This window comes from Neovison vison, chromosome 11 (assembly GCF_020171115.1).
Source record: "Neovison vison isolate M4711 chromosome 11, ASM_NN_V1, whole genome shotgun sequence".
Taxonomy (NCBI): domain Eukaryota; kingdom Metazoa; phylum Chordata; class Mammalia; order Carnivora; family Mustelidae; genus Neogale; species Neogale vison.
This window is the reverse complement of record NC_058101.1, coordinates 213,898,776-213,926,466: the sequence shown is the minus strand read 5'-3', so window position 1 is coordinate 213,926,466 and position 27,691 is coordinate 213,898,776.

Genomic DNA, 27,691 nt, shown 5'->3' with positions numbered 1-27,691 from the left:
ACTCATGAAAGAAATTGAAGAAGACACAAATAGATGGAATACCATTCCATGCTCTTGGATCGGAAGAATAAACATTGTTAAAATGTCTATACTGCCTAGAGCAATCTATACTTTTAATGCCATTCTGATCAAAATTGCACTGGCATTCTTCAAAGAGCTGGAGCAAATAATCCTAAAATTTGTATGGAATCAGAAGAGACCCTGAATCGCTAAGGAAATGTTGAAAAACAAAAATAAAGCTGGCGGCTTCACCTTACCTGATATCAAGCTTTATTACAAAGCTGTGATCACCAGGACAGCATGGTACTGGCATAAAAACAGACACATAGACCAGTGGAACAGAGTAGAGAGCACAGATATGGACCCTCAACTCTATGGTCAATTAATCTTTGACAAAACAGGAAAAAATATACAGTGGAAAAAAGACAGTCTCTTCAATAAATGGTGCTGGGAAAACTGGACAGCTATATGTAGAAGAATGAAACTCGACCATTCTCTTACACCGTACACAAAGATAAAATCAAAATGGATAAAAGATCTCAACATGAGACAGGAATCCATCAGAACCCTAGAGGAGAACATAGGCAGTATTCACTTTGATATCAGCCACAGCAACTTCTTTCAAGATACGTCTCCAAAGGCAAAGGAAACAAAAGTGAAAATAAACTTCAGGGACTTCATCCAAATCAAAAGCTTCTGCACAGCAAACAGTCAAAAAAACAAAGAGGCAACCCATGGAATGGGAGAAGATATTTGCAAATGACAGTACAGACAAAAGGTTGAGATCCAGGATCTATAATGAACTCCTCAAACTCAACCCACACGAAACAGGCAAACACATCAAAAATTGGCAGAAGATATGAACAGACACTTCTCCAATCAAGACATACAAATGGCTATCAGACACATGAAAAAATGCTCATCATCATTAGCCCTCAGGGGAGATTCAAATTAAAACCACATTGAGATATCACCTTACATCAGTTAGAATGGCCAAAATTAACAAAACAGGGAACAACATATTTGGAGAGGATGTGGAGAAAGGTGAACCCTCTTACACTATTGCTGGGAATGCAGGTTGGTGTAGCCTCTTTGGAGAACAGTGTGGAGATTCCTCAAGAAATTAAAAATAGAGCTTCCCTACGACCCTGCAATTGCACTCCTCGGTATTTACCCCAAAGATACAGATGTCGTGAAAAGAAGGGCCATCTGTACCCCAATGTTTATAGCAGCAATGGCCACGGTCGCCAAACTATGGAAAAAACCAAGATGCCCTTCAACGGACGAATGGATAAGGAAGATGTGGTCCATATAAACTATGGAGTATTAAGCCTCCATCAGAAAGGATGAACACCCAACTTTTGTAGCAACATGGACGGGACTGGAAGAGATTATGCTGAGTGAAATAAGTCAAGCAGAGAGAGCCAATTATCATATGGTTTCACTTATTTGTGGAGCATAACAAATAGCATGAAGGACAAGTGGTGTTAGAGAGGAGAAGGGTGTTTGGGTAAAGTGGATAGGGAGGTGAACCACGAGAGACTATGGACTCTGAAAAACAATCTGAGGGGTTTGAAGTGGCAGGGGTTTGGGAGTTTGGGTTACCAGGTGGTGGGTTTCTAGAGGACACGGATTGCATGGAGCACTGGGTGTGGTGAAAAAATAATGAATACTGTTTTTCTAAAAATAAATAAATTGGAAAAAAATGTTGAATAAAAAAAATATCTAAGAAGTTTATACCAAAGAATATACCCTTCCCCCCCCTTAGGCAATTCCTTAAACCTAATTAGAAAGACTTCACAAGACCATTTAGTAACTAAGACAACACATACATTATAAAATAATAAAAAAATTGGCATGAAGTAGTAAATATTAACACTTAAGTATTCCTTAATTCTTAATGCCTAGTCCCTACCTCTCATTGCCTCTGTTTTATAAGTTATGATACTAGCACTTGTCAATTAAGACCTGTTTGGGGTTGTTTGAGGAGAACTAATGAAAAGATATTCCCTGCATAATTTTTTTGTGAACTGGCCATTATATCAAGGAATAAGATAGATGAGGGCTAAAATATTATGGCTATTACTTATAAAGGTGATACTAGATAATGTGGTCAGTGAATTAACACAGAGTTCCAGAATTAGGCTGATTTACCCACCCAATAGTAGAAGGATTGGACAGGGGATAGGCTTCCTTCCACAGGGACAGAACTAAGCAGAGTTTGTGATCCCTGCAAGCATCTACCTGCCAGCGGAAAGAAGAGGGAGGACCTGGGTGTATGTTCAGTTTCTCCCACGAAACCCCCAGTCTCACACACACACACACACACAGAGAAGCACACACGTATGCACATGCAAACACACACATACACATGTTGCTGCTCCTCCTTCCAAAAGCAATAATAGAGGAAACAGTGAGAAACCAGGAATGCATAATAATGGAATTGACTGCACAAGTAAGGACAAAAACAGGAAAAGCATTTGCCACTAATTTTCTCCAGTTTTTTGTTCTCTTAACATCTTGAATTTAATTATTAAATCATTAACAAGATAATGTGGAAAGAGTTCTCTTACCTTATTTTTCAAAATGATCTCTTATTTTAATATTCTTTCTATACTACCATCCTGATGAAAAGATTCTCTTTATGTCCATAAGAGTGACCATGGGATGCTCTGAAATAAAGCTTTCCTATTCACTGACTGGGTCAGGATAATAATTCTTTTCTCCTTTTTTTTTTAAGATTTCATTTATTTGTCAGAGAGAGGGAGAGAGAGCGAGCACAGGCAGACAGAGAGGCAGGCAGAGGCAGAGGGAGAAGCAGGCTCCCTGCCGAGCAAGGAGCCCCATGTGGGACTCGATCCCAGGACGTTGGGATCATGACCTGAGCCGAAGGAAGCTGCTTAACCAACTGAGCCACCCAGGCATCCCAATAATTCTTTTCTTCATCATTACTACAAAGACCTTGGCATCAGTAGCCCATTTAAATCAACCAGTAATAAACCTAGTCAAAGGAATGAATCCAGAATGGATATCAATGCAAAACTATTCCAGATGCAAATAGAGGGTTCAAACACCCGTTAGGGATTACTTTTCCCTCTATTTTGTTCCATTGGAAAATTTCTGGAAGTGAATATATAGTAAATCTTTCCAAGCTTTGATAATTTAAGTTACAACTAGTGAAAAAAGTACATTTTTTTGCTTCTGTTTAATTATTCTCTCCATATTTTATAGAACTTCTCTAAAAGATAGTTTCAAGTTCTATTGTTCATGGTGATAGTTGTGTCTGTGACATGATTTATTCATGCCACGAATATTTGTTGAGATCCTAATATGGGCCAGATACTATTCCAGGCCACGTCTGTTATTTAATAATGGCTTTTAAAGAAACATAATAAGGAAAAATATGTAAACTAAAGATGAGAGTATAGAAGGCCTATTTTTGACAGAGAGGTCCTCTTCAAAGAGGTGGTAATTCTGAGTACTTAATGAAGTGAAGGAATGAGACATGAAGATGTCGTACTAATTCCACAGTTGCATGCCAGACAGAGGGAACTGCAGAGGCAAAGGCTCTGAGGCAAAAGCAAAGTTAACAGGTAACTCACAGGAGAATGTGGCCAGAGGTGATAAAAAGGGTTACATTTTTTTAAGATTTTATTTATTTATTTGACAGACAGAGATTACAAGTAGGCAGAGAGGCAGACAGAGAGAGAGAAGGAAGCAGGCTCAGTGCCGAGCAGAGAGCCCGATGTGGGGCTCGATCCCAGGACCCTGAGAGCATGACCTGAGCCAAAGGCAGAGGCCTTAACCCACTGAGCCACCCAGGCTCCCCCAAAGGGTTACATTTTTAATATGAACTTGATATATAGTAGTGAGGAAAATAATTGGAATATTTAACTGAAAAAAATAATGGGTTCTACATTACAGATGACTCTTTTCCAAGAGTCATCTGATTAAAGATCATTCACGTTTCTCTTCTTCAGTAATTTGTGAAAGCTTCATTGAGATGTTATTTACATACTTTAAAATTCACCTATTGTAAACATATTATTTAGTGATTTTTTTAGCAGATTTGTAGAGCTGTGCAATCATTATCTCGGTCCGATTTTAAAACATTTCTATCATCCTCAAAGATCTCTCATGGTTATTTGCATTCAGTCTCTCTTCCTAACTCCAGGTCCAGGCCTCCAGTCATCTGTTTTTATCCTGATGGATTTGTATTTTTTGGTTATTTTAGATCTTTGGAATGATACAATATGTAGTTTTCTGAATTTGGCTTCTTTCACTTAGTGTACCATCTTTGAGGTTACTCCATACAGTTATTAGCATGTGTCAGCTGTTTGTTTATTTTATTGCTGAATAATATTCTACTGACTGAATAGACATTTAGTTTATACTTCCACCTGTTGATAAAACTGGCCTGTTTTGTTTTTCACGTTTTGGCTATCACAAATAGTGCTGCTAAAACATTCACATTCAAGTCTTTGAGTGGACATATGTTCTCATCTCTTTGGTTGGATATCTAGGAGTGGATTACTGGGTTTCATTGTAAATTTGTGTTTAACTATTAACAAAATTGCCATACTGTTTTCCAAAATGGCTATGCTGTTTTATATACCTATAAGCAGTGTGTGCATGTTCCAGGTTGTCTACACTCTAGACAACAATTTTTCATTGACTGTCCTTTAGAATCCAACCATCACTGTGGGTATCAAGTAGCATCTCAGTGAGATTTCAATTTGCATTTCTTTAATGATTAATGTTTTTGAGTATCTTTATATATAGATATATTTAGCTTTATCTTCTTTGGTGAAAATTATATGTAGATCTCTAGTGAATCTTTAATTGGAGTATTGTTTTATTAAGTTTTATGAGTTCTTTATATATTCTAGACATAAGTCCTTTATCTTAAACATGGCTTATAAATGGTTTTGTCCCCAGTATGTGAATTACATTTTCATATTCCCCATGGTATTTTTTGAGGAAAACGTTTTTAATTTTGATAAAGTTCAGTTTTTCACTTTGGTTTCTACTCTGTATCATGCTTTAAGATTAGAAAGTTTTCTTTTTTCCTGTTTTTTTCTAAACATTTTGTGACTTTAGTTTTTACAAATAGGTCTATAATCAATTGTGAACATTTTTTGCTTTTGATGTGAGATAAGGGTCTAAATTCATTTTAAAGCACATGGAAATCTAATTGTATCAGCACTGTTTGTTGAAAAGACTCTGCTTTCTCCTCTGAATTGCCTTGGCACATTTGTCAAAAATCAATTGACTATAAATATACAGGTCAATTGCTAGATTCTCAATTGTGTTGTGAAGATCTGTGTCTAACTTTGTACCACTGCCACCACATGTCTAGATCACTGTAACTTTATATTATGCCTTGAAATAAAAAAAGTCGAAGTCCTCCCATGTTGTTCTTTTTTCAAAATTGTTTTTGTTATTCTGTGTCCTTTGCATTACCATATAAATTGTATAATCAGCTTGTAAATTCCTACAAAAAAGAAAAAAAGCCTGCTGTCATTTTTATAGGAATTGTGTGTAATGTATAGATAAATTTAAGAAGAATTTCCATTTTAATACATTGACTCTCCCAATCTGTGAACATGGAATGTCTTTCTATTTATTTGTTCTCTAACTTCTCAACAGTATTTGATAGTTTTCAGTATATGGGTCTTGCACTTCCTTTGTCAAAGTTATGCCTTGATATTTTATTTTTAATGCCATTGTGGGTGAAATCATTTTCAGGTTATTTATTGCTGATATATAGAAATATAATTGATTTTTGTATATTGATCTTGTAGTCAGTAATCTTCCTGAAGGTAGTCATTAGTTTTGCAGTTCTGATCAACTCCTTCAGATTTTCTATTCATGTGATCAAATAACCTGCCCATAAAGGCTGTTTTACTTCCTACTTTCCTCTATGGATGACTTTTACTTATCTTAACTCATGGCACTGGGTAAATGGAGTTTAAATGGAAATCAGGAGCACAGACATCCTCAACTTATTCTTGATCTTAGGAGAAAGTATTCAATCTTTTGCTATTAAGTATAATATTAGTTATAGTTTTTCCCCCTCTTTTTCTAAATGCCCTTTTTAGTGTTGAGGAAATTTCCTTCTATGTTGATTGAGAATTTTTATAATGAGCAGTTGTTGGATTTCGTCAACTTTTTAGGGAGGGTGTGCAACCACTGTGATGGTCATGCATATTTTTGTCATTTGTTCTATTAATAAGGTGTATTATAATAGTTGATGTTTAATTATTAAACCAAACTTGCATACCTGAGATAAATTTCACTTAGGGTATATAATTGCTGGATCAGTTTGCTAATGTATTGTTGAGAATTTATGTGTCTGTATACATGATGGATATGATATGGTCTGTCATTTTCTTTTCTTGTAATATTTAGCTTCTCCTGTCTCTTATTTTTGGGAAGAGTTTGGGAAGGCTTGGTTTTGTTCTTCTCTAAATGATAGAATTCACCAGTGAAGCCAAGCAGGGCTGAATTTCTCTTTGTGGGGAGATTTTTAATTACTGATTTTTAATAATTATAGGTCTGTTCAGATATTTCTGATTCTTCTTGAGTCACTTTTTTTATATTTTGTGTCTTTTTAGGAATGTGTTCTTTTTCTCTAAGTGTCTGATTTGTTGGCATTAAGTTTTTGATTAGATGCTTTTACAGTACTTTGAATTTCTATAAGATCAGTAGTGTTATCTCCACATTAATTCCTGATTTTCACAACATGTGTTTTCTCACTTTTTATTTTGGCCAGTCTAGCTACAGGTCTGTCAGTCTTATTGGTCTTTTTAAAGAATCAGATTTCACTGATTTTTTTTTCTCTCTTGTTATTCTATTCTCTATTTTGCTGAGTTCCACTCTATTATTTCTTGCCTTCTGCTTGCTTTATGTTAATTTGTCCTTTTTCTACTTTCTAAAGATGGGAACTGCAGCTATAAAATTTCTCTAACCACTATTTATTTATTTTTAATTTATTTGGGGGGTGGGGTGGGGCAGAGAGATAGAATCTAGTGTGAAGCCCAGTGCAGGTTTGGATGCTTCACTGACTAAGCCACCCAGGTGCCCCTCTAAGCACTATTTTAGTTCACACTACATTTAGTTTTCTCTTTGATTTATTCTTTGATCTTGGGATCATTTAGAAACACGTTTCTAATTGTCAAATTTTTGTTGATTTCCTAAATTTCTTTCTGTTGTTGATTTTAATTTAAATCCATTTTGGTCAGAACATATACTTTCTATGATTTCAGATCTTTAAATATCATTAAGACTTTTGTAATGGCTTACCCTATGGTATTTTGAGGAGAATGTTCCCTTTGTACTTGAAAAGAATGTATATTCTGCTGGGGGAAGTGATCTATAGATGTTGGGTCAGTTTTTTGATAGGACTCTTCAAATCTTCTATACCCTTGATGATTCCTGTGTGGCTGTCTTATGAATTCTGTTTACATGGTGTATCTTTTTCATCAGTTTGCTTTCAAACTATTTATGTCTTTAAATCTAAAGTATGTCTCTTTACTATTTTATTTTTATATATTTTATGTCTTTTCTTCTTTTCATCCTTTACTTCCTTTTATGTGGTAAATACATATTTTCTAGTGTCTTTAAATTCTCTCTCTCTCTCTCTATATATATATATGTATATATATATATATTTATTAATAGTTGTGGAGATTACATTATGCATTTTATATGATCACAGTCTGGTTCAGATTAATGCTAACCTAATTCTTATACAGATATTGATTGATACTAGTCTAATTCTTACAAAATACAGAAACTGCTCCAATATAACTCAATTTCTCCACCTTCATTGTGCTATTATTATAATATGTATTATGTATATATACTATGCAATTAATAATACTCTATTATAATTATTGATTTAGGCAATTTTATGCCTTCTAAAAAAGTTTAAAGGAAGGGGCACCTGGGTGGCTAAGTGGGTTGGGCCTCTGCCTTCGGATCAGGTCATGGTCTCAGGGTCCTGGGATCGAGCTCCACATTGGTCTCTCTGCTCAGCAGAGAGCCTGCTTCTCCCTCTCTCTCTCTGCCTACCTCTCTGCCTACTTGTGATCTCTGTCTGTCAAATAAATAAATAAAATATTTTTTTAAAAACTTCAAAGGAAAAAGGAAAAAAATCTATTTAAATTTTCCATATCGACTCACATATTTACCTTTTCTGGTGCTCTTCATTTCTTTCCATGAATTAAAGTTACCATCTGCTTATCTGCTCTAATTTTCTTGCTCCATTGCAGCTTGATTTCCTCCACTTTCTTTATATGTACACACATTTACACTCTTATTTATATTTATATAAATAATTTCATATGCTATGAGTCTAACTTCAATTTTGTAATTATTTTATAGTTATTTTATGAAATTACCTTTTATAAAAATAATTAGAGAATAATAAGAAAATGCACTTATGTTTATGCTCTTTTTATAGTGCTCTTTATTTCTTTATTTGGAATCAAGTTAACATTTTATATTATTTGTTTTCAGCCCAAAGGAATTTCTTTAGTATTTCCTATATGAAAGGTGTACTAATATTTAGTTCTCTCATTCTTAGCTCATCTGGGAATATCTTTATTTTACCTTCGTTTCCAAAGGATAGTTTTGCAGGATATAAAAATCTCAGAAACAGGGCTTTACCCCTGCCAAACCTATGATTTTGATCATAGTTTATTATTACAATGATTACTTTATGCAGCTATCTTTTAAATTGCCCAAAAGAAACAAAGAGGCTCATGTACATGTGTGTGCATGCACACAAACACACACAATCATGTATATTTTAACTTACATATATAATTATTCTATCCCTCTGCCTTTCTCCTCTTTGTTTCTTTTGAAAATTCTGTTGTTAAACTTATTGTGGTTTCCTTTAAATGAGTCATTTTTTCTTCCTGCTTGCCAAATTTTCACTTGTTCTTTCAATCTTAATAGCTTGACTAGATGTGGATCTGTTTTGTCTATCTTACTTGATGTTTGTTGAACTTCTTGGATATAAAATTTATGGTGTTTTGCAAGTTTTGGAAGTTCTTTGGCCATTTTTTATTCAAATATTTTTTTAGGTGCTTTCTTTTCTTCTTTCATTCTGGAACTCCAATTACCCATATGTTGGTGCACTTAAAAGCTTTCCCCCGAGGGTTTTGAGGCTTTGTTCAGATTTCCTCAATCTTCCCTCCTCCCCTTCTTCTTAAGATTAGATAGTCTCTATTTATCTGCCTTCATATGAACTGATTCTTCTGGGTAGTCAAATCTATTCTTGAGTTCCACCACTAAATTTTTTCATTTCACTTAACTACATTTTTCCAAATCTAAACTTTCCATTAAAATATAATGATAATTTAACCTTTTGATTTTCTATACTTGATGAATTAATGTCAAACTTTCTTTTCTTCTAAACTATGTTTTTCTTTTAATTTTTTGAACATAATTGTAACTGTCATTTTGTAGTATATGTGCGCCAAGTCCAGTATCTGGGGCCCCTAAGGGACAGTTTCTATGAACCGCTTTTTTTCCCCCAGTGTATGGGTCACATTTTCCTGTTTCTTTGTATGTCCTACTATTTTGTTGTTAAAACTGGATAATCTGATAATATATTACAGTAACTCTGGGTTCTGATTTACCTCTTTTTCACCAATCTTTGGGAGTCATTGTTGATGTTATTGTTTATATGTTTAGTGATTTACCTGAACTAATTTTTTGGCTTTTATTTTGCCCTCAGCATGCATTATTGTCTCTTCCTTGTATTTTTATTTAATTAAGTAATTAATTAATTTTTCCTTAATCTGGTTTTCTAAGTTTTCCCTGGATCAGTTTAGTGATTAGACAATGATTGACCTGATCTTGTACTTGAATATCTTGTGTCAGTAAGACTTCTTTCTACCCTTTGTTAATGGATCTGTGCATGAGACAAGGAACACAAAGTTCAGGCAGTTTATGAATCTGCCCCATCTTTTAGTTTCTGCATGTGCAAGGACTCAAATTCAGGCAAAGCACGAGCAAATAAAATAGCTGGGGCTAGCTCCGTGATCTTGCAATCATGTTCACAGCCTTCAAGACTACCAGGGGATGTGGGAGTTTATCAAAGCCCATAATGGCTTTCTCTTTTGTTGGATTTCCCTACAAAATTTTTGACTGTCTCCAGATCTGCTTTTTGTCCCAGCCAGTATTGTGTGCTCATGTAAGCTATGATGTTGGCCTTCCCTGACTGTTTGCCACAGAGATTGCTATTGCTTTTGACAACACCTCAGGGCATGGGCCTTTTCCAAGTTCTGTTCCAAATAAATTCTTCCCTGTCTGTTAGGAACGCTGATGTTCCTGAGAGTTTGCCATGTCCGGGTAGAAACACAAAAAAAGGAGCTGGGAGCAGGTGGAGAGGGTGAAAGCAGTTCCAGGATAAAATACTACGCACACACTTCCACTTGTTCCTGATATTTAGTAGGCTTTGTGTTTTGTTCTATTTTTGTTTGTTTGTTTGTTTTGAGTAAACATCTCTCTACAATTTTGTATACCTTTGGTCAATTTTCATAGCTCTGAAATGATTATTTTTGGCAATTTTATCCAGTTTTATCCAGTTGCTTTTTATTGAGATCTACTGAACCCTTTACTTAACCATGTAGGAAAGCTGTTCTTCATTTTTTTTAAAGTTAAAATTCACATATCAAAAATTTAGGCACCTTAAAGTATACAATTTAGAAGCACTGTTGTTCACAATGTCATGCAGCCAACACTCCTAGATAGCTCCAGATGAGACATTTTCATCACTCCAGAAGAAAACCCTGAATGCATTAAGCTGTCCTGCTCTATTCTCCCATACCACTAGCCTCTGGCAACCACAAATCTGATTTCTGTCATGGATTTACTTGACAGAAATAAGTAAATTTCATATCAATGGAATCATACAATATATAACATTTGGTGTCTGGCTTCTTTCATGTAGCATATTGCTTTTGAAATCCATCCACATTGTTGTATTTATACTTCATTAATATTAGTACTCCATTCTTTTTTATGGCTGAGTAATATTTCATTAAATATATATTTTGTAGTCCTTTTTATCTACAGGGAATCTGTTCGAAGACCCCCAGTGAGTGCCTGAAACTATGGATAGTAATGAAATGTAAATACTATGTTTTTCCCATACATACATAATTATGGTAAACTTTAAAAATCAGACATAGTAAAAAAATTAACAAAAATAACTAACAATAAAATAGAATAATTATATCAACATAATAAAGTAAAAGTGATATGAATATGGTCTCTTTTTCTCAAAATATCTTATTGTATATACTATGCTCACCTTTCTTCTTGTGATGATATATTAGATAAAATGTCTTCATGATGAGATGAAGTGAAGTACACGATACAGGCATTCTGATGTAGTGGTAGTTTACTACTGACCTTTTGATGATAAGTCAGAAGGAGGATTATCTGTTTCTGGACCATAATTGACTATAGTAACTGACATGGAAAGCTACCCTATGTACCAGACTAGGTTTGGGGGGGTGGGACTGCTATGTGTGTACTCATTTATTGGTGGACATTTGGGTTGTTCCTATCTTTTGACTACTGTGAACAGTGCTACTATTAACATTCATATACTAACAATTGTTTGAATATGTATCTTCAATTTTCGGGGATATATTCCTTGGAGTAGGTTATTGGATAATTATGTGTTTAACTTTTTGGAGGAACTGCCAAACTTTTGGATGGCAGCTCTTCCATTTTACATTCTCACCAACAATGTGTGGGTGTTCCTGTTTCTCCACATTCTTATCAGCACTTATTTTCCTTTTTTTTTTTTAAATTACCTTAGTCATCCTTTTGAATGTGAAGCAGTATCTTGTTGTGGTTTTAATTTACATTTCCCTAGTGACTTGTAATGTTGAGCACCTTCCATTCTACGTCAACTTTTAAACTAAAATTATAGAACAATCCATAGATTAGATTTCAGGTCTCTGGAACTTAAATAGTGGTCTTTTCTCAGTACAAAAATATCTTCTACTATGTGTTACATGATATTCTTTAATGTCTTGAATTTGCCATTCCCTTTTTCATTTTACTCAAACAACTAATAATGCAGATCTATGCTGAATTAGTCATTCTAATAACTAAAATGAATTAAATAAATAAACGTTTCCATATATTTATAGTCTTACATTCTCCAGATTTGAGGTGGTATATATCTCAAGATAAAATACATTAAAAGAATTTACATGGTCCAACTGATATTGGACTTTGTTCCATTAAGTTTAGTCTGCCACTGATAATATCTACCTTTTTTTCCCAGTTATATAAAGTGAACAGGTCCTAGAGATCTGTTATATTACATAGTACCTACAGTTAATACCATGATATGTATGTAAAATTTTCCCCAAGAAGGTAAATCGTATGTTAAGTGTTCTTATTACAAAATAATGATAATAAATAAGTGCTAAATAAGAGACTTTTGGAGGTGCTAGATAGGTCTTTGGCATAGATTGAGGTGATGGTCTCACAAATGTATACTTATCTCCAAACACATCAAAGTTGTATATATTGATTATAAATAGATTTCTTTAGGTCAAAAATACACAATAATAAGAATGCAGATAACCCAATTAAGAACATGGGGAAAATATTTTAGCAGACACTTCATTAAATAAGGCAGATGGCATATAAACGCATGAAAACATGGTCACCACTGTCCATTAGGGATATAGAAATTAAAACCACACTAGGATACCACTACCTGTCTATTAAAGTATCTAACATTAAATATATAAATAATTATGTGTGTGTATACACACACACACATATATGCACACAATTTTATATACATGTACATATACACACACATTTATTTGTTGTGTGCTTTTGGAATTTATCGTTAGGTAGAAAAAAAAGCAAAATGAAGAAATTTTTGCATGTCACCATTTAACCAAGGAAAAGGGGAAATGATATTTAGATACCTAAATATTTGGATCTAGATATCTTATTTATATAACAATCGAAGGCATACCATATTTTTCTATGAACAGGAGAAATAGAAAGGGGTAGAAGCTAGGCTTTTCTACACCTTATTTTGTAGGTTTGCTTTTACTCTATGTAAACACATTTTTTGAACAATATGTGTAAAGATTAAAAATGGGAATTATTAATTAATTTAAACAAATTAACAAATAAAAATAAAGGAAAGGTCCACTTCAGAATCCATACCTAGAAAAATTAACTAGGTGAATAATGCATAACTACTATAAGCAGGATATTCGCTTTAATGTATTGAGCCCCATCCTTGTAATTAGGAATTTTAAAATAAAATCTGATTACCTTTGGAATTTAGGTAGTGAGCATTGCTGTTTTTCCTTCATATTTGAAGATGTGATTATCGTTTTTCTTCCTGTTGTTATAGTTGTAGCAATTTGACACCACACAGATATTAATAGCTTTAACTTACTAGTAACGTCAGTAAGCTTTTTAAATATGTTTTCTGTTTGTCCGTTTGAAGAGCATGGGTTTAGATGGTCTCCATTTAACCTTCAGTACTTTTGGTTCATATTGAGCCACAAGAAAAAGATAATTTATAAAGGATTGATAATAGGTCTTGGATGTGGTTACTCTTTGGTTATTTATGGTGAAGAACATATGTTATCAAATAGTAAAGATGAAGAAGATGGTAAGTGCACCATGTCATTCATTTCATCCATTTTTTTCATTCATTCAGTCACTCAAGTAATATTTCTTGTATACCTAGTATATGCCAAGTGCTCTACTGGTATAGAAACTCGATTGTGAGAAAGGAGTAATCTCCTTCCAGTCATGGAATTTTCATTCTAATGGGGACTACGTATATATTAATCATATAATCACACAGACAAACAGAATGTACCCATGACACTGTGCTCTGAAGCAGAGTTTCACAGAGCTGTAGCTCTGTGGAGAAGAGCCATAGGAAAACTTTTTCTAGGGAATGATAACTGAAGTCTTTAAGTTAATTAGGCAATGAAAGGGCAGGAAGACCTTTCCAGGTAGAGGAGATAGTATTTGCAAAAATTGCATGACAAGGGGGCTCCTGGGTGGCTCTGGGTGGCTCTTAAGCCTCTGCCTTAAGCCTCTGCCTTCAGCTCAGGTCATGATCTCAGGGTCCTGGGATCGAGCCTTGCTTCGGGCTCTCTGCTCAGCGGGGAGCCTGCTTCCCCCTCTCTCTCTGCCTACTTGTGATCTCTCTCTGTCTATCAAATAAATAAATAAAAATCTTAAAAAAATTGCATGACAGGGAAGTATGGTGAGGACTCATGTGACTGTTTCAAAGAGTAAAGAGAGCATGGATAAAGATCAGACTGGAGAGGCAAAGGTGGGAAGACTGTGCTTCACCTTGTAGGTTCCCATCCAAAAATATGGTATATATGATCCTGCATGATATAATCAGATTCACTTAAGGAGAATAGTTCTGGTTGCTCTCTCAATACTGAAAGAATGTGGAACATCAATGGATAAGAACAGGAAAAATAACAATTAGTCCTTCAAACAAGTTGTCATGGTGTCTGGATGTAGATGATGGAAAGGTGTGTTCAGAATAGAGATTTTAAAGAAGGATAATTTCCACCCTCGGATTAGAAAAAATACATATATGCCTGAATTGGTTCAGGTGGGCAAATGAGGAGTAATGACAAATTAATTTCAATTTCTCTCTCTGAAGCATTTATTTTTTCCATTATTATTTATATTCATAATATTTCTTGCTATATGTCAAATATATACATTTAAATATCATGTCCTCTGTTTCATTTATTATGTGGCTAATAAAAACTTAATAGACACTAATTGTTGTCAAATTTGCCAAGAAAAGACTCTCACAGATCTTGTTAGTTTTTAACATTCTGTTCATTTTGGAGCCTATACTGTATCCCCAGCAGAGACTGTGCTTGGAAGCACCAGGGACTTCTTGGAAGAAAATATACTTGACAGATCTCAGGTCAAACTATAATCATCCTTCACAAAGATTGATTCTGGACATACTGTAGGTAATAGATATATTTTTGTACTGTTGAGATTTATGTCACTTTGTTGTCCAATTGTTCTAGACACTTTGTCCATCAAATCATGAGCATCTACAGAGATATATACAATAACAGCTTTTTTTCTTATATTAGACCACTTACACAGAAAATGCTTATTCTGACTTTTTCATATCTATGAAGTTTTGGAAAATTTGCCACTGTACCATATCTAGGGACCATACATGTGAATATATTAGCCTATCAGGAAAATACCTCATTACTTTTTTCAATTTAGAGATCTATGTCTGGCCTACTATTCTCCCTTCCTCCCATGACCTTGCCCCTCTATGCTAACATGTGAGTTTTCTCTCCTGGAAGAATGAGTACAGACCATCAGAAGATAGGGCAAAATTGCAGAGAAAAAGTAATTGATATTATATTCCTTGAATATGGGAACAATCTAATGAAAATAAAGCCATTTATTTAGATATAAAGATGTAGATTGTATCTATAATTACCACTCATTCGTATACTTTTGGGCGGAGGGGGGCATTCTGCTTTTTCAGTTTTTACATGGCAAAAGGGCTAATTTATTACTGCTCTCTACAATTCGAAAGAGATACTTGAAACTTTTTTCATATAAGAAAAATTCAAGTAATAATTCCTCTTATTTTATTATTGCTAGTCTTCCTTCATTTTGCTCTAAAATTTCCTCTCTTCACCATCTCACTTATTTCATTATTCCCATAGCTTTACCCATTCATTTCAGATACCTTCCTAATATACGTCTTTGTAGAAGCACTTTATGTCTATTGCTTTTTAATTTTTCTCTCATAATTCTTTTTTTTAAAGATTTCATTTATTTATCTGACAGATAGAGATTGCAAGTAGGCTGAGAGGCAGGCAGAGAGATAGAGGAGGAAGCAGGCTCAATCCCAGGACCTTGGGATCATGACCGGAGCTGAAGGCAGAGCCTTTAACCCACTGAGTCACCCCGGTGACCCCTCTCATAATTCTTTACTTCAAGTAATAACTAAAAGAATTTTCTTAAGCAGAAGATTTCAGAAAAAGCCGGTTTTTTTCCTCATTTTTGGATCCCTTCCAGCTTTGGGAGAATGAGGAAGCAGGTAGGGCTTTGTAAGGGGAAAGGTTACAGAGTCTGGACCACAGAGGTATCTGAGAGAGGTATGTGGCTGGTTGACAATCTGAATGAAGTTGTCATGATGACAATTTGGAGTATTGACAGCATTTACTTGCTTTTCTGCTGAAAAAATAAACATTGTGTCCTGGAATGTCTAAATATACTTGTGTATTCTTGAACTAGATTAAAGGTGAATAGTGGGTGTCTGGGTGGCTCAGTTGGTTAAGAGTCTGACTCAATCTCAGCTCAGATCTTGATCTCAGGATTGTGAGTTCAAGCCCAGTGTGGAGAGTACTTTAAATAAACGAAAAGAAAGAAAGAAAGAAAGAAAGGAAGGAAGGAAGAAAGAAAGAAAGAAAGAAAGAAAGAAAGAAAGAAAGAAAGAAATGTAGATGCTAAAATGTCTATGTAGGTTTTTTTTGTTTTATTTTTTATTTAATTTTTTAGTATTAATTTTCTGATTTACCGACATTCTATTCTTAAATATGGCTTGTTTGTTGTATTTAAAGGGAAGCAGTTAAAGGGAAGCACAGTGGTGTCACAGTGAAGTCAGCTTGTTAAAACTGAAATTCTATATGTCATTGGTCTTATACTTAGTGTTTTGAATACCATCAAGGAATGCAAAGTGTTCTATGGTGGTGTAATTCCAAATTGGCTGAGATATCTAACCAGTGGACTGACTGTAGATTATCACAAATGAGGATTAAGTGTTCAGCATAGGAGTGGAGTAACGTAGTAGAATTGTCCCAATCCTCTGGCTGGGTTTAATGATCAGTATGCCCGTCAATAGGGAAGCAGCAGAGAAGAACAAAATGGGAAGTAAGGTGTTGTAACAGTTTTGTTATTGCTTTTCTTTCTTCCATGTTCTCCTGTGCAAAGTGGTTCAGTAGAACTGTGAGCAGCGTGAGTTGTCTCTCCTCATACATGCTTTTACGGTTGTGACATAGAGCTATCTAACTTTCCTGTGGAACTAAAAGTTTCCTTTGGCTTTGAGATACTTGATATATAATGGAAGGAGAGTTTCCTTTCTTCAGGAATCTAAAATTATTGTTACACAATATGGACCTCAAAGAAGAAATTATGTAAAAAAAAATGTATAAATTTGAATGGCTATCCACAGCTGTATTCTTAAGAGTTCTAGAGACAATTGCTTTGTGACAATTTATAGAATGATTATTCTACAATGAGAATAAACTCATGGAAAATTTTTTTCTTGAATATTAAATGCATTTATAGAATGGATAAAAGATATTAAACTTCTGGGTGACTAGTTATTATGTTAGTAATTCATATTATAAAAGAAATCATTAATGGCTGCTTTGCAAATGGTGTATTAAATCTTATTTTTAATAGCTTGTTTATTTACACAATTTGACTTTGAAACAATGTCAATAAATATGGTCAAATTAAATTAATTAGAGGAGGAATCTTTTATTATGGCACATCTGTGCACAGTTTCTGGGTAAATTTTCTGAAGTAATATTTACCTGAGGACAATAAAGAGAAAAATCTAGCTTTTAAAAATGTCTCATTGTTAACTAAAGATATTTTTTTGTAATTGCTGATGGACCAAACATCAAAGCTCCTCAGAAAATATTTAGAAGCTATTGAGATACAAATTTTAAGGAAGTTTATTAAGGAAAGCACTTGTTTTTGTTTTTCTGTTTGTTTGTTTTGTTTTTTAACATTGATCAGGATTTCCTGGGACTGTAAATTTATTACTATTTTTTATTTAAAATTATAATTTTTGTTTTTGTTGTTGATGATGAAGGCCTAAAACATTATATGTGTGCAAGAAATACAATTTTTAGAAAATTGCATAGTAGAAAAGAAGTTTTATATTGCCTCTTTATTTCAAGAGCTAAAGCCATTTTTTTCTTTCCAAGTTTATGCTTAAATTACAGCTAGTTAACATACAGTACAATATTGGTTTCAGGTGTAGAATTTAATGATTTATGACTTACAAACATACACCCAGTGCTCATCAAAAATAGCCTCCTTAATACCCATCACCTGTTGAACCCATCCCCCTGCCCAACTCCCCTCCAGTAACCTTTAGCTCATTCTTTACAGATAAGAGTCTGATTCTTGATTTAGAGCTAAAGTCATTCTAACAGTGACACCTGGAAGGTATCAACAAGGTGATCTTGAAACCAGACTAAAATGTTACTGGAGAGTTATGGATTTATCCAGGAATGTACATTAAAAAGTAATGATTAGTTCTATATTATTTGTGTTTTATTCTCTTAAATACTCAATCTACATAACTATACAAAATGTTAAAAGGAAAAACCTGGGCGTCTGGGTGGCCCAGTGGGTTAAGCCTCTGCCTTCTGCTCAGGTCATGATCTCAGGGTCCTGGGATCGAGTCCCACACTGGGCTCTCTGTTCAGCGGGGAGCCTGGTCCCCACCCCCACTGCCTACCTTTCTGCCTACTTGTGATCTCTCTCTCTGTGTCAAACAAATAAAATCTTTAAAAAATACCCAAACCTTTTATATTCATCTATGTATGTGGCTCCTCTATTTGAGCAATTGTGTGAATGCATTCTTTTATTACCAAATGAGGGAGAATGAAGTACTTATAGTAGTTGACTTCTATGACAGTCCTATGAATTTTCTAGTAGCTACAAAGTGAACTTTCTTTTTTTTTTAAGATTTTATTTGTTTATTTGACAGAGGGAGAGAGAACACAAGTAGGCAAGAGAGGCAGGCAGAGAGAGAGGGAGAAGCAGGCTCCCTGCTATTCGAGGGTCTCAATCTAGGACCCTGAGATCATGACCTCAGCCAAACGCGAGGCTTAACCCACTCAACAACCCAGGCACCCCCAAAGTGCATTTTCATACAGATTTACAATTCCTTATTTGTAGTTCTGAGAACTTTTTGTAAGTCATTTTATCACTGGAAATATGTAATAAGATTTTTGGTAATTAATTTTGCAAAAAACCTAAATGGACTGACAAGAGAGTGTTTATTAGTGTGAATACTCATATATGTCATGGCAGACATATCAACATATTTGATTATGGGATACTGTCCCAGAATTCATTGGTAGTGCTTTGTATATGATATATGTGCCATATTATATTTGTACAATCCAATTTTTTCAGTATTATGAAGCTGATTAGGCTTCAGAATTTGGATCAAGACTGTTATATTAATCATAGAAAACTATCAAAAATGTTCTAGTCTGATCTGATTACTATTCAGACTTTCTAATGTAACATCTTTCATTTGTTCTTTATCAAGGCTTCCACCTTACAGTAAGTAACATCTATTCAGCAAACACCACTGAGCACCTATTATTTTCTAGGCACTTTGCTAAGTTCTAAAGAAACAATATCTGTGCCCTAAAGAAGCTTAGAGACCTTTGTTAACAAATAATACAAGTGAATATATGGAATAATAGAAGCAGTAGAAGGTACAGAAGGGTAGTACAGAATAGGAAGAGATAGGGTGATGGCTCTTCCTTGGTATAGAGAGGTCAGGGAATGGATGAACGGAACAGGTAGAGAACTAGAGATGGTTTCATAAAGAAAGTGATGCAGTTCTCAAGGTACAACACAGTTAAAAGTAGACACAGTTAAAAGCATGGCACAAATGTGAGGAGCAACATGGTGTTTGCATGGAAGGAAGAGTGATCATACTGAAAAGAAATGATGGAGAATGTAGTGGGAGATGTGTCTGATAGAATAGGCAGTGATCAGATCATTAGGATCCTTGACTGCCACACTAAGGAGCTTGGACAATATTCTGTTGATAATGGGAAACTATTGAAGGTGAGTGCTGTGATCCATTTTGCATTTTAAAAGGATTTCTAGTGAAGCTTTGTGAATATGGACCAGACAGGAACAAGACAGACCATTTAAGAGAAGAATGCATTTAAGGGGAGCAGATGCTATAATCTGTAGCAGTCTTTTGGTCCTGATTTGTCAAAACATATCTCCCTTTCTTTTGAGTCCCTACTCCCCCTCTTTCTCCAATTCTCTCTCAGCATTTTTCTTCTCTTTTTTTCCCCTCTTGAAGTATATTAGGGTTAATAATGATACTATCTTTTCATATGTTTTCAAATCTAATCAATATTTGCTTAAATAAGTTTTCTCTTTGTATTTCAAGGTCTTCTCTAACTTTAAGCATTTCTGACTTTTTCATGTCATCTTTGGTGACAGATTTCATGCCCCTTTTTTAGATGGCTTTAGTGTTCATGAACTGTCCTTTCAATACCCTACACTTAATTCTGACACTTAGTTACATGACCAAACCCTCTTCTCTATCAGCACCAGCAATGTCCCATATCTGAAATCATAACTTCTTTTTCAAGACTCTAACTGCAATCTTCTAGTCCTCCAATGAGGCCACATAGGATGCTCCAGGAAACACTATCCACATTTTATTTTATGTGAGCACAGTTCTAGGAATTTAATACGAATGACTTCCCCTGGTATAACATAAAGGAAGCTTTAACTTTCTTGTTTCAACAGGACGTGCATTTCGGTCTCATAAAATTTCAATCCTTTAAGTCTTTCCTTGTCTCTTAACCCATGAGTTCCTCCAACTTCACTTAATTCTCTGTTGATTTCAGACCCATTTGGATATCACTTCTCCTACTCTTCTAAGAGCCTTCAAAGTCCACTTTGCTTTTTTACTACATCCACTCTGGTTTAGACAAGCTTTTCTGTTTCTCTACCTATTAAGCACTTCTGAAGGAAATCATGTAATTATCTTATTAGTGTTTGCCAATCCGTTTTTTTTTTCCTTCTTCTCCCTCCCACATCACTCTTCAAATCCTTTTGCTTGACCTTAGAGACATATATTTCCTATGATCCAAAGAACTTAATCCAAAATATTGAATGCAATAGACATTAATTTCCTTCAGTCCCTACACTATATTGTCCTAACTTTTGCCAGCACTAGTAGACTCCAGTCTTTGCTGACTCTTTCTACTCTACTTAAAATATAAATGTTGGGGTTTCCTTGTCTATGCCCAAGCTCTCTTCTTTCCCTATTTATTCTCCCGAAATATCTTCATACAGTCTTGTATACCAAAACTCATTAATAGTATGATGACTCAAATTTTTATCGCTAATCCAGCTTTCTCCCTCAAATTTGCAGATTTATACAGTCTGCGTCTCTACCCAGATGTCTAGTAACAATCTCAAACACAGGCAAAACAGAGCTCTTCATTTGCCCCACAACCTGCTCCACTGTTTGTCTTCTCTATCACTATAAATTGCACAATCTTCTAGCCACTTTCTCAATGAAAAAACACGTCAGGTATTGATTTTTATCTTCTGTCTTTCCCATGCAGTTACCAAATTCTTTGTACTACCTCCCCAAAGATAACACATAGTCAGTCACTTTTCTTCATTCTTGTTACATTGTTTTCATGAAATCGCATCATCATTTACTTAGATTATTATAATAAAATCCTGTTTGCTCTTCTACTTCCACTTTCCCCCCTTACAATTAATTGTCCTGTCACATAGCAGGCAGAATGGTCTTTTTATAATGTATATCAAATAATACCCTCTTCTTGCTTTAAACATTTCAATTAATTCCCATCATTTATTTTACCATGGCTTTCAGAAGTCTCTGTGATTTTGGTTGTGGCTGTCCCTCTAAGACCACTTTGTACTACTTTCCTTCCAGCCTGCTGGCCTACTATGTTACAGCTCTCCTGGTCTTCTTACATGGAATACATCAAGCTTGAACTCATGCTTACTTCCATTAGTGGTCCCACTGGATTACTGGCATGTACTTCTACCAATTTCTGCATTATTGGTTTCTCCTTGTTATTCAGATCTCAACTTAAATGTCTTGCTTTGAGACAGGCCATTTATGATCACACATTCTGGACACCTAGTCACTCAAGATCACAATTATTTTAATTTTCTGCATAGCATTTATCACCATTTGATTATTTTTTCTGGCTTATTTAATAGGTTTTTGGTCTCCCCTTGTTTTTCTTATTTTCTAGTATATCCACACCATCTAGAATAGCACTAACACTTAGTAGGCATTCAACAGCATGTTAAGCCAACCCCTGAAATTAGCATCATTAACTGTGATAGAAAGTAAAATCTGTTCATTAACTGAACTCTACAACATTTTGTAGTTGAGAGAAGAATGTAAATTATCCTCTTTTTTTTATAACAAAGATTTAAGGGTGATTTTTTTAAAATTTAAATCTTTGATTAGCACACTCAGAAGAGAAATTTGAAGTAGGATTTTAAACTTTATTTTCTGGAAGAAAATGGAGTATGAAGAAGAAGATTAACTAACTTGATAAAGTCTGTAATACATACCTCTGAAAGAAATTAGGTGAGGGCTTTGATCTCCAAACTGTTTTTTTTTTTTCTCCTAGAACATTAAAAGGAAGGATCCATAGGTAACTTTGAAAATTTGGTACCACCTCTAGTTGATTCTACAATAGTCTGTCACTTGAGCGGAGAAAAATTATATTGATGAAATAAAAGATCCTTTAAATTAGCTGTTCAGCATCAGGTAGCTCAGTCAGTTGACTGGCCAAATTTTTCACTTTCTCTATGGAGTGATGCATCATCCAATCAATGAAAGACATATTTTGGTCTTCTTCTAATAGTATATTATGAGTCATATAATAAAATATAATTGTTATTATTGTTACATTTTCACATTAACTGTGGTTAACTTAAAATGATGAAAGACCCTTGTCCCACACGATTTCTACTTTGTACCTGTATATTTGATTTCTCTCTGCAAACTTCATGAGGACAGGAATTTTGTCTTATGTCTTCTTTGAGATTACATGAAAGCCTAGCATCATGTTCCAATCAAATCTTACTGGACAAAAATAAAATGCAGTTAATATATAAGGTAGATTAGGGGGGGACAAGATGGCGGGGTACTAGGAAGAGGCGTCTTTTCAGCTGGTACCCCAAAGTGAGCTGATTACCTACCAAAGAACTCTGATCACCCATGAAATCAGCCTGAGATCAGAATTATACACGTCTGGATCTCTACAGGGGCAGAAGACGCCAGTGAGCAGGTAAAGCAGAATGGGAATGGCGGACTGATATCAGAAGATAAACAAAAGGGGGAGGGAGCCTCCAGAGGCGACCGGTGGGAAAGTAATACCCCAATACGAGGGAGAGTGCCCTGCGTCTGGGGACCAGCATTAACTTGGAGACTGGTTGAAAGCACTCCAAAAGAGCAAAGGATCGCAGGGGGGGAAATTGTGGGAATCGGGGCGGCTAGGGGCAGGGGCTTAAGTCCCCGGTCCCAGACGGCCTCCACGGCGCGGAGGCAGAGAGAGTGCGGAGGGGAAACCAGCTCCTGGTCCCTAAGCTGCCAGCGTGTCCCAGAGCGCGTGGGTTCCGGCTCCTGTGAGGGAATGGGAGCTGCGCCGGTCTGCAGAACACGCGCTAGCCCTACCACAAAGCTTGAGATGCGCGCCCACGTCCCTCCCGCTCTTCTGGGTTACTAAGGCCCAGGGGCGCTTCTTGACCTGCCCCATTGTTTCAAAGTCTAAGCCGCGCGCGCGAAACTCTTCCCCAGACAGAGGCGCGCAAAAGCCCAGCGCCCCGTTCTCAGTGCCCCAGACACACGCCCGACCCACAGCCGCCTCTGAAAAGAGGTGCGCGTAAGCCGGGCACGCCCAGCCCCAGCCGGCGGCAAAAACTCAGTGTGCGATCGCTGCTTGGAACCTCTCTGGCGGTCAGGAGCGCCCAGACAGCCGCCACTGCCTTGGCTTTGGGGACGAGCAAAAGATCCTGCGCCCCCAGGGTCTGCAACTTGGAACCTGCACTGCCAACATCCAAGGGGGAATTTATTCAGCTTCTGCACCCAGACTGAGGCTTCTCTCTGAGACGGAGATCAGGAAGTGTTCCAGGGTGCACCTTGACTGCACCAGAGTTGATACATCCAGCTACATCTGTTCAGTCTTCTCCCAACAAAATGACTAGGAGGAGGAATGCCCAACAGAAGAAAAATACAGAGGATGGACCTTCTGCAACAGAGCTAACGGCTATCAACATAGACAATATGTCGGAAAGAGAATTCAGGCTGACAATTATCCAGGCAATAGCTAGGTTGGAGAAAGCCATGGATGACCAAACAGAATTGATTAGGGCCGAACTGAAAGCGACCAGACAGGATGTTCACAATGTTAGGGCGGAGATAAAAGCTACCAGGAAGGAGGTCCACAATGCTCTCAATGAGTTCCAATCTAATCTAAACTCTCTCAAAGCTAGGGTGACTGAGACAGAAGATAGAATTAGTGATCTGGAAGACAAACAGATAGAGAGAAAGGATCAGGAGGAAGCCTGGAACAAACAGCTTAGATCCCACGAAAGCAGAATCAGGGAAATAAATGATGCCATGAAGCGTTCCAACATCAGAATTATTGGAATTCTGAAGGGGAGGAGAAAGAAAAATATCTAGAAGATATCGTGGAAGAAGTCCTTCACGAAACTTTTCCGAATCTCGCGAATGAAACCAGCGTTCATGTACTAGAGGCTGAACGGTCTCCACCCAAGATTATACACTCCAAAAAAACATCACGACACCTGATAGTCAAATTGAGGAATTATAATTGTAGGTATAATCTCTTGAAAGCCGCCAGGGCAAAGAGGCTCCTTACTTACAGAGGGAAGCCCATCAGAATAACGTCAGACCTGTCCACAGAGACCTGGCAAGCCAGAAGAGGCTGGCAAGATATATTCAGGACACGAAATGAGAAGAACATGCAGCCAAGAATACTTTATCCAGCAAGACTGACATTCAAAATGGATGGAGAGATAAAGAGTTTCCAAGACCGGCAAGGCTTAAAAGACTATGCAACCACCAAGCCGATACTGCAGGAAATATTAAGGGGGGTTCTATAAAAGAGGAAAAATCCCAAGAATAACATTGAACAGAAATATAGAGACAGTCTACAGAAAGAAAGACTTCAAAGGTAACTCGATGTCAATAAAAACTTATCTATCAATAATCACTCTCAATGTGAATGGCCTAAATGCACCCATAAAACGGCACAGGGTTGCAGATTGGATAAAACGACAGGACCCATCCATATGCTGTCTACAAGAGACCCATTTTGAACCTAAAGATACACGCAGACTGAAAGTGAAGGGGTGGAGAAGCATCTTTCATGCCAATGGGACTCAAAAGAAGGCTGGGGTAGCGATTCTCATATCAGATAAATTAGACTTCAAACTAAAGACTGTAGTCAGAGATACAGAAGGATACTACATAATCCTTAAAGGGACTAGCCACCAAGATGATCTAACAATTGTAAATATCTATGCTCCCAATATGGGAGCAGCCAATTACTTAAGAAAACTGTTAATCAAGAAAAAGAGTCATATTGATATGAATACACTAATCGTAGGAGATCTTAACACGCCTCTTTCAGAATTAGACAGATCATCGAAGCAGAAAATCAATAAAGAAACAAGAGCATTGAATGACACATTGGACCAGATGGACCTCATAGATATATACAGAACATTCCACCCTAAAACAGCAGAATACTCATTCTTCTCAAGTGCACATGGAACCTTCTCCAGAATAGACCACATACTGGGTCACAAATCAGGACTCAACCGATACCAAAAGACTGAGATGATTCCCTGCATATTCTCAGATCACAATGCTTTGAAACTGGAGCTCAATCACAAGGAAAAGTTCCGAAGGAACTCAAACACCTGGAAGCTAAAGACCACCTTGCTTAAGAATGCTTGGATCAACCAGGAGATCAAAGAAGAACTGAAACAATTCATGGAAACCAATGAGAATGAAGACACTTCGGTCCAAAACCTATGGGATACAGCAAAGGCGGTCCTAAGGGGAAAATATATAGCCATCCAAGCCTTGTTCAAAAAATTGAAAAATCCAGAACACACCAGCTGTCTCTACACCTTAAAGAACTGGAGGATCAACAACAAATCAAACCAACTCCACACATAAGAAGGGAAATCATCAAGATTAGAGCTGAGATCAATGAGGGAGAAACCAGAGATACAGTAGAACATATCAATGAAACTAGAAGCTGGTTTTTTGAAAGAATCAATAAGATCGATAAGCCACTGGCTACACTAATCCAAAAGAAAGAGAGAAATCCCAAATTCATAAAATTATGAATGAAAAGGGAGAGATCACAACTAATGCCAAGGAAGTAGAAACAATCATCAGAAGTTATTAAGAACAGTTATATATGCCAATAAGCTTAGCAACCTAGATGAAATGGATGCATTCCTGGAAAAATATAAACTACCAAAATTGAACCAGGAAGAAATCGACAACCTGAATAGACCGATATCTAATAACGAGATTGAATCAGTGATCAAAAACCTCCCAAAAAACAAGAGCCCAGGACCTGACGGATTCCCTGGGGAATTCTACCAAACCTTCCAAGAAGAAATAACACCTATTCTCCTGAAGCCATTTCAAAATATTGAAGCAGAAGGAAAACTTCCAGACTCTTTCTATGAAGCCAGCATTACCCTGATCCCCAAACCAGGCAAGGACCCTACCAAAAAGGAGAATTTCAGACCAATATCACTGATGAATATGGATGCTAAGATTCTCAACAAGATCCTAGCCAACAGCATCCAACAGCACATGAAAAAGATTATCCACCATGATCAGGTGGGATTCATCCCTGGGCTACAAGGATGGTTCAACATTCGCAAATCAATCAATGTGATACAACAAATTAATATGAGAAGAGAGAAGAACCACATGGTCCTCTCATTTGATGCAGAAAAAGCATTTGACAAAATCCAACATCCGTCCCTGATTAAAACGCTTCAAAGTATAGGGATAGAGGGAACATTCCTGAACCTCATCAAATCTATCTATGAAAGACCCACAGCAAATTGCATGAAAATATTTTACATATATCTTATCCTATAGTGTTTTATTGCAGAAATAAAATAGAGTTTTTCTCATATTTTAAGCCTTATATTGTGAAATTATTAGGATATTTAAGAAAATAAGTTGTTTTTAATCATAAAGACATTTATCTGGGAAACTACTATTCTAGATAACTTATAGACTATACACTATCTTCCTATTTCCTCTCTGTTGCATATTGTCTCTATAATTTTATTTAAAGAAACTGTTTTGGCAGAAAATGAATCACCAAATTTAAAAAAATAATTGAGTATTTTGCGTATTTATTTATATTTTAATATTTCTTATTTACAAATATTTTGTATACCTTTTAAAAATAACAATTGAGCTTGTCACTTTGCTACATTTCAGTTGGCTTTTTTGAGCTGCAATGCATCTATTTTAAACGGAGACATTTCTCACATTTCATTTTATTTAATTTTTTTAAAAAAATTATTTATTTATTTGACAGATAGAGATCACAAGTAGATGGAGAGGCAGGCAAAGAGAGAGAGGAGGAAGCAGGCTCCCTTTTGAGCAGAGAGGCCGATGTGGGGCTCGATCCCAGGAACCTGGGAACATGACCTAAGCTGAAGGCAGAGGCTTTAACCCACTGAGCCACCCAGGTGCCCCTCACATTTCATTTTAAAATGTCAGTTCGTTACT